At 33.0% G+C, this 8,648-nt stretch overlaps 1 long non-coding RNA gene across 1 annotated transcript; it reads right to left on the bottom strand.

Moving 5' to 3' along the window:
- Positions 1-5,899: 5,899 nt before the first annotated feature.
- LOC131944437 (uncharacterized) lies at positions 5,900-7,378 on the bottom strand. The gene is made up of 3 exons (XR_009387023.1): positions 7,101-7,378; positions 6,533-6,757; positions 5,900-6,441 (listed from the first exon to the last, which is right to left on the bottom strand). It is a non-coding gene; the product is annotated as an uncharacterized LOC131944437 (long non-coding RNA).
- Positions 7,379-8,648: the final 1,270 nt, after the last annotated feature.

Genomic DNA, 8,648 nt, shown 5'->3' with positions numbered 1-8,648 from the left:
TCTAGCTCGTCCAGGAAAAATTCCCCGAACATTCCCCAAAACGCTTTGCGTACTACGTAGTAGGCGAGTTTTGGAGTGAGTTTAGACCTTGGGTACAAGACGGACTCAGAGGCGACGGCGTAGGAGAAGAAAAACACAAGGATGATCACCATAAACCTCAGCAGTTTCAGCAGCTGTACGATGGATTAACGTTGTAATATATTTATTCTAAGTTTGTTTCAGCTACATAGTTTTAGACAAGCGTTTCTTTAATTAGTTTGAACCGAAGAAGTTTTGTTTAGCAAGAAACGTTTTGATGACAGAAAAAAAGGTAGTTGGCGATAGAACCCATAAGTAAATAGGCGAGATTATAGGAGCTTTTAAGTATTGATTGATTAATATCAAGTGGTTTGAACACTTTAAACGCAATTACATTTTTACATATATAAAAGACTACGTTTTTTTATTTAAAAAATCGTTTTATGTATGCAACGCTTTTTGAAAATTTAATTTAAATATTATTTGATTAATGTAACAGTAATAGATCTACATCTATAAATGCATTGAGTTTTTATTCGAACTAATTAATGTGTACTACGTTGCCATGGTAACTCACCATATTTTTAAACATAGCCATGATGGGTCCAAAGAACTCACTGGAATAACAAATCTCCAACAGACCAAATGAGAAGCCGATGTAAGAGATTCCTAGGATGACATGAGCGTAGTTGATGGCCCTGATACTGCTGGTGTACAGGACAGAGAGACGAAGTCCATAGCCGGCACAGAAGAAAATCAGCGAGATGGTCTCCACGACAAAGAAGAGCTGCTTCCATTTGAAGAGTGGGTTCCTCAGGTACTACACGTAAGTTGGAAGATAGGTGTATCGAGTTAGATATACTGAGCTTCACAATATGCGATAAAACAGTAGTAGAATATATTGCTGATTTATAATGATTAGTATAATTAACAAACAATCACAGTAAAAAAAAATACGGAATATATTGAGTTGTATTTTTACGAGCGATCTTAAAATATTTTAAAAATTAGTTTACTTGTTTGATAAAAATGTTATTACATTGGATGACATTCGGGATTTGTTACATTTGCGAATTATATAGGCCTATATATATATATATATATATATATATATATATAAATGTATACATAACGTTGCCTACTTGGTTGAGGGCCTCCAACACAATTGTGAGTACCCACACACATACAACACCTTCCAGCCAATGAAAGGTCAAAGGTTGTAACACTGAGACAAGTACCATGGCGTAAATGAGAAGGAACACGAGATAGCCGAGCTAGAGTTGTGGATTAAAAAAAAAACTTAATAAATTTGTTTTGTTGGGAAAATAGTTAAGCTCAATTTAAATTAAAGGAAAATAAACCGGGAGTGATCTCCCCTAAACTTTCTCGAATATTCTTATATAACTTGGAATATAGAAATGATTTTTAATTACTTAAACTTTTAAAAATCGAATAGAATCGCATAGAAAAGAGAATTGCGCACCAAGCGAACGCCAAAACAAAATGTGCATAATAGTGCGCAATATTATTAGTACTTTATAAATTTACATGTGTTTTTTGAGAAATCGGAAATAGCGTAAATTATTACTTCCGGTCAACGGAAATTACTCAAAATTTGACAGAAGGTAGAAAATTAGATCTTTTACTTACATATAAAAGTACCACTTCCGTTAATCGGAAATCGCTTAAAAGTTGATACGGAACTACGATTTTGATAAAATACTTATATATGAAATTTCATCAACTTAGCTGAACGGTACTGAAGTTATCGTGTTTACACACAGACAGACAGACACACACAGACACAGACACACAGACATACGGACAAGATTGCAAAATTATTTTTTTCTGTATCAGTGAGGTGTAAAACGTCGAGATTTGTAAAAATCTCGATTTTTTTTGCACGATTACAAGACTTTCTCTATATTTCGTATATACGAGAAAGTAAAAATATAAAAAAATCTCAATTAAATATGCTAACAATGAAAAAAAAAGTATTTTACTTTACATGTAGATTTCTAAAGTGTGTTTTTGTCAAATACAATTACCTACTGTGCCGAAATAGTATAAGAGACGTTTGTTTCAATATCCTCCTATGAAAAGTATGCCCGCCTGGTTTTGATACATTCATAAATATGAATACAGAGATATAATAGAAATAGAAACTTTACCAACTGAAACAAGACTAGCACAGACGGCGGCAAGAGTTTTCTTAAGATTGGATAGTACTTCTTACTGCTGCAAAAACAGAACAGACTTGACCTGTGAAGTTAAGATATTCTCAAGATTTATATGATGTCAGAACATCAACAAGTCCGATAATAAATTAAAGAATCCTCTTTAGACATCGCAATCCATTGGGCAGATAAAGTAGAGTCATTATTTTTCAACGTGATACGAAGGGAAGGTGTGGTCAGCACTTTACCTAACATGAATTAGGTACCCATCAGAGCTGGGAGGACTATGGGATGGTCTAATGAAACAAGTTAAGTACTTACGCGGAATGTTTGGCAAGAAGTTTGTAATCGCTACACTCATCGCATATCTGTTGAGTACGGAAAATATACAACACGTTAAAGAAAAGCATTACCAAAGCTTTGCAAAGGAAAGTACCCTTTTCGAACCTGGTGGTTTATGGAGCATGTAGAGTTCACCTGTTTCTGTGACCTTCACATATGAAGGGATAATGTAGACAGCACTAGGCTAAGCCACCTTTATTTTCTCTTATGTAAGTTAGGTACCTATAAGACCTATGTTAACTCAGTTCTACTGACTGGAACTCGGATTTGAATTTGAACTTTTGGTTAGCAGTCTAGCGATCTATCTCTAGGCCACGCTGTACCACGATGCAAAGAAAAAGGGAATAATAATTCCAGGTAAATTATTATATTATCGATAGTAAATTAGTAAATCTTACTGTTTATTTGCTACACAATTATAAAGAAAATTATAAAGAAAACCTGCATTGTAAAAATAATCTTGACAAATAGTAAAATATACATGGTAGTTTTTGTTTTTAAAAAAGTATGATGTTGGTGTTAAAATATTTGTACCCTGCAATGTTCTAACTCTTCTTTTTCAGCATTAAGGTCTGTAGTGGCTGTATCGACATCATCATCAGCTGTCTGTGGTCGCTGCGAACTTGTAGCTGTATCTTCATTGTTTGAGTTTGGTGATTGTAAGTTATTCATCTCTTGACTTTCTCTTCCATCCTCTTCTGTCACTTTACGCTCTGTTGTATCGTCATTGAGTTCATACACGTGCCACATACACTCCTCCTTCTCGTGAGTGCCCCAGTTCCACAAGCGATCGTTGAGTTCTTTACACGGCGTCTGTGACAGGAAGTTCAAGTTGTAGTTGTTGATGGCCAGGTAGATGCATGTTGTGTTGCCCCATTCTGGCATCTTGTAGATTAATAATTTGATCGTTTCTTCTGGGTATTTCTGGTAGGTGCGCATTATTGTGTCTATGGCACACTTTTCAAATTCTCTTCATAGAGAGAAGAAAATAAATCAAGTTATTCACGTTAATGTAAAACGAAGTATAAAAAACTAATTTGAATGCACTGTCCTAATGATAGTAAAAATTATGATACATCAAAATTAATAGAACTAACTCAAAATCTTTCCTTAAGATCAACTGCTTGTCTTCATCAGTTTCATACTGACGTAGGACTTTTAGTATCCCACACGCGAACAAGGCGGCTCCGGTTGGGTGCTGACGAAAAATAAGCATTCGTTAAATCTGTCTTTAAACTTGAAACGGGAACATACAGTAAAAAATGCAGAATTCATTATCATTTAAAATATGAAAATAAGTGGGGAAGATTCAACTGTGCCACACATGTATTAAACTAAATTAGTGGAAAAATTAAAGACACGTACACACGCAACATTCTTTGTGAAAAGTTAAACGATTTTTTGTAGTGCTAAACATACCGATACTCTCCGCCAAATAACTTTCGCTAATTTCGTTCTTCTGGAGCGGACAGCCTTTTCAAACAATTTATTTGCTGAAACAAATCGGTTGAAAACAAATTTCAATTTGACAGGAAAAATGACATCTAATTTAAATTTTAAAAAATAATAGCAATTTGATTTTAAATGCACTAAGATATTAATTAAAACAAAGACTTTTTACTCGATAAAATATTAAAACTAATTTTTTGTTCAGCACTTCTTACAAACAACACTTTAACTGATTACTGAAAAAAACATTAGTTACTTTTATAACTTTTAAGATAAAGGGGGCACAACACCGTACATACAAAAATTCACAAACATTTTTTTTTAAGAAAACAAACATATGTATTGCAGATATAAAGATATTTTATATTCTTTTAGACCAATGTGAATGTGTCATCAGCGTTAGCCGATAAAAAAATACAGAAATAAATGATTTAGACATATCATACTTCAATCTATAAAACTCAATAACCATTTAATGTATTGACTTTAAACTTCTAATTTAAATAAAAGAGAGGATTCCTAATAGGATAATAGAGAGACTTTTTGAATATATGACAAAATGTTGAAGTTACAAATTTTTTGTTTTTAGATTAAAATATTATCCATGAAATCAACTTTGAAATTCTCTAAAAACAAAACTACTCATGATAACCTAAAAAATTCTATATTATTCTAACTGTAATTATGTTGTGTTTCTACTGTACAAATTTCATTTAAATCCAATAGATAGTATTTGAGATTCATACTTTTGAAGTTTTAAAACTGGTAAAAAAACAAGATTGTGAGAAAAAGGGGAAAACGTGTTTTAACCATTAATGTCCCATTCATTCTACCAAAACTCCACCCATGACGGCCCGATGTAAGGAGCATAACTCTGTATGATCAAGTGAATAGTTTCACAAAATATTTGTTTTTGTCTAAATGAAATTAAAAATTAAGATAAAAACTATTGCTTAATGTTGGGAATAAACCTGGCTTTCCAACAGTATTAAATAGAATATATTATATTTGGTAAAAGTACAGTATAAAAATAAAAAATGTCGGAGAAAATTCAAAACAGGTCATTTTCGGTAGTCAACTTTATTTATTTTTTTCTAAACAACTATGCATCGAATTTAACAGTTAAATATCAATTTGGTTATGTTTAAGATATATAATTCATAAAATACATGCCTAGATACGTTTAGAGGCATTACTTTATTTTATTTTTAATATTAAATCTACTAAAAATAGGACAGATGAGTCTAAAATTTCGAGATAGAAAGAAACTATTATTTTTTATCTTTCAAAAGCGCCATTGAAATTAGGAGAACGGAAAAGGATGCTGAAACAATCCGACTTCCTGTTTAGTTAAAAATTAGGATTTGTAGGCCAAATTTTAATGAAACAAATTTAATTTTTCTATGCGTATTGTAAGCGGGCGGCAGCGGGCGTTACGGGACATTAACGGTGTCGGGCGGCAGCGGGCGTTACGGGACATTAATGGTTAAAATGAAAAAAAACTGTTAAACACTCTTTATATCTTATCAAAAGCTTATCATATAGTTTAAGCAATGTATACAAGATACTATAATCAAAGTTTCAATCAAATCAAGCAATAATTAGTCTTGGTAATTAGGTTTAATGAGGTGCACCCCCTAAAAATAAATTGTAAATAAGGGTTATCAAAAATATTTTAAAAATTAATAAAAGCTTTTAAATCAAATAATATCATAGTAAAAGCTTATTAAATAGTTTTAGTATGTACAGAAGTTACTATTATCATTTGGTTTCTGAAATTAAGGAGTAATTATTCTTGTAAATCAGGTTTTATAAATGTACCCCTGAACAAAAAACTTCAAAACAGGTCAAGTAAAATTTACAAAAAAATTGAATTAGCTTACAAAATAGCTACATAGAGGTACAGCATACAACTCTGAAAACATTTGCATATTACTAACATTACAAAAACAAAATAGTTACAGTAGGCCTAATCATTCTCTATTTAGAAAGCCGAAGAAAAATATGATGATCTGCCTTCAGCCTGAACTAGTTTCTGTTGGGCTATGGGTGAAATAACAGCCATCTTTCAGTATTACTAACTGTCATGTAATCCCATGATTGGGGCCATATGCCTAGATGCATGCAGAAAGACTTTCATTTGGGTTGAATCTATCATGCAACTGCTCAATATGGCATTTGTCGTCAGTTGCTAATAAACATTTTGGACAGCTTTGGCAACATGTTCTAAGATGAATGATGAACCTTTGTGAGATAGCGGTGTTGAATTATGTACCATGACACATTTGCCAGAAGCACCAGGAGGTTTTCCCTGTCTGGCAATCCTGGTGTGTGTCCTTTCATCTGTCAAAGGGACATGATTAGAAGGAGCTCCAACTTTCCACCTCAGTTCCCTGTACTGCCAGTCTTACTTGAAACTGCCTTCTTGAAGTCGGTCTGGAGATTTTTTCAGCTGCTGAAATGAGATTGAGACAATATACTGATCTATACATTCTAGCTATCAGAGTGATTTCAAGAATTCAAACGAGTTTGACAAATCCTAATACCTGCGTAAGACTTCCAATCTATCCACTCAGTGCATTACGGCGATTAGACTGCAGAAGCACTAAATTTTCTTTGCGATGGTTGGTGGAAGTAGTGTAGCTGCAACCGATGCATGTGCACTGAGATGCAGGTACTGTAGGTGCATCTAGTGCATCTGTGCAGTCCCAAGTGATGTGCTTCAACCCTAGCAAGCTTGGCAGCACTAGCTTTGAGACTTCAGGCATTGACTGTAAAAATATTTAAAAATAATAAGGCATATTGTTATTTCTAGATCTATCTATTATTCTATTATAAACTATTGTTTGTATTTATAGACTCATATTTACCTATATAGATCTGGACTAGAATCTAAATTCTACTTCTAGATCTTGATCTAGGTTTTAGATTTAGAATCTCCAATCTAGATCTAAATCTAGTTCTAGATCTAGAATAGATCTAGATTCGAGATCTAGATCTAGAACGACTCATTATCGATAAGGAATAATAGTCCAAGTTTATTGATGAAAATACAATTAATAACTATATTTTAGAAAATAATTTCAGTAAAATAGTAATTAAATCAAATCTTACCGTAAAAAGAAGCCAACAAACAAAAAATATGCACTTATTTGATAAAAAAGAAGCACACAGGTTCGCAGATGTCGAGTAAAGGAAGTCATGCGCTGAGCAAAATAATAGCCGGTATCTCGGCAACGGCTTACATTTCGGTCATATGTCGCCTTGACATGAGCTAATTTTAGTAACTTACAACATGGCTTCGCCTGGTAACCAATGGGAATACAGCTTTTCTTATTTCCATCATGCATTCACCTCGCGATTTCTATTTTAGTATTTAAAACTAGGTCAATGTATTTATCTATATATATAATTCTCCTCTTCGAGCCGTTAGAAAACAAGCTGCAAACGCTCTCCCTACCTCCCCACCCCTACATGGTTTTAGTGAGCTGTGTTCACTCTAAATGTTTACAAGCAGAGCCAACGATTTTAAACGTAGCGGGAGGGAGGGGGGAAGGAAGGGGGGGGGGGGGTTATGGTCCTTAACGAGCTACTTATAGTGTTTTAAAGAAATATTTTCAGTGTCAGCGTTGGTACTGTCGAATTCACAAATTATGAATTATTGAAAATTAGAAACAACTAAATAGCGGCGTATGTTATGCCGCGGGCCGGCTCGTGTTATTTAAATGAGCAATTGCAAGCCGGTCATTCTGATATACGGCTTGCTATGCTAGGTCGCTTAGTTAAGAATCTACAGGCATGTTTATGGAGGCCATTTTTCCGTAAATTTATATTTTTCCAGGCACACACACCTTCTTCAAATGCACAAATATGTATGAAAATGTCAATTTACAGTTAAAACGATAGCGGCATTAGGTAAATAAGATGTTAATGTATAGAAATAAAAAATAAAAAAAAATCGAAAAAAAAATTAAAATAAAATAAAAAATCAAGCTGAGTACGGTGTTTTAAGATAAAACCTATGTTGAAATTTTATTTTACTTGTTATACAAATTAAAAACGAATAGTGTGTAATATTTAGTTTTGTATTATGTTTTATTTAGTGAATTTTTTATATTTTAATTTATTAAAGTAAAAACAGGCCACATTGCTTTTAGTATATGTTGCGTCATGATTACCTTAGATACATAGAAATTGAAAATATTTACCAATTACAATGATATATTAAAAAGTTAATATTTTAAAACAATAAAAGACGTAAAATCTTTCTAAGTCGCTTACAGACTGCATGTCATATAGATGCAGAACTGCTATAACTATAACTAGAATGTAACTACCCAGATTTAAATGTTCTCTGTTGTATCTTGAAGTTCTATCTTTGTCCAATCGCTCATCTGTTTGTTTTCCTTGAATTTGATCTTCATGTGGGCAGTCATTGGGCAGACGCATACTGTCGATTTCCCAGGAAATTTTAGCCTGTAAAGTTTCTTGTGAACATTTGTATCTTGGTAACTGCAACAAGCGATGCGTATTTCTTGAAAGATTTACTTTATGGAAGCTGGATACACGTTAATAATACGATAAATTATTATTTGCTTAAAATACATTAATTTCATTTCCTGTTTTTCTGATACTCTGTATAAATACAATGACATTTGTGTT

Source organism: Physella acuta, unplaced genomic scaffold, assembly GCF_028476545.2.
Source record: "Physella acuta isolate Inbredline_101_S28 unplaced genomic scaffold, ASM2847654v3 ptg000493l, whole genome shotgun sequence".
NCBI classification, from domain to species: Eukaryota; Metazoa; Mollusca; class Gastropoda; family Physidae; genus Physella; species Physella acuta.
Note: the sequence above shows the minus strand (reverse complement) of the source record. Positions and strands in the feature narration are given on the sequence as shown.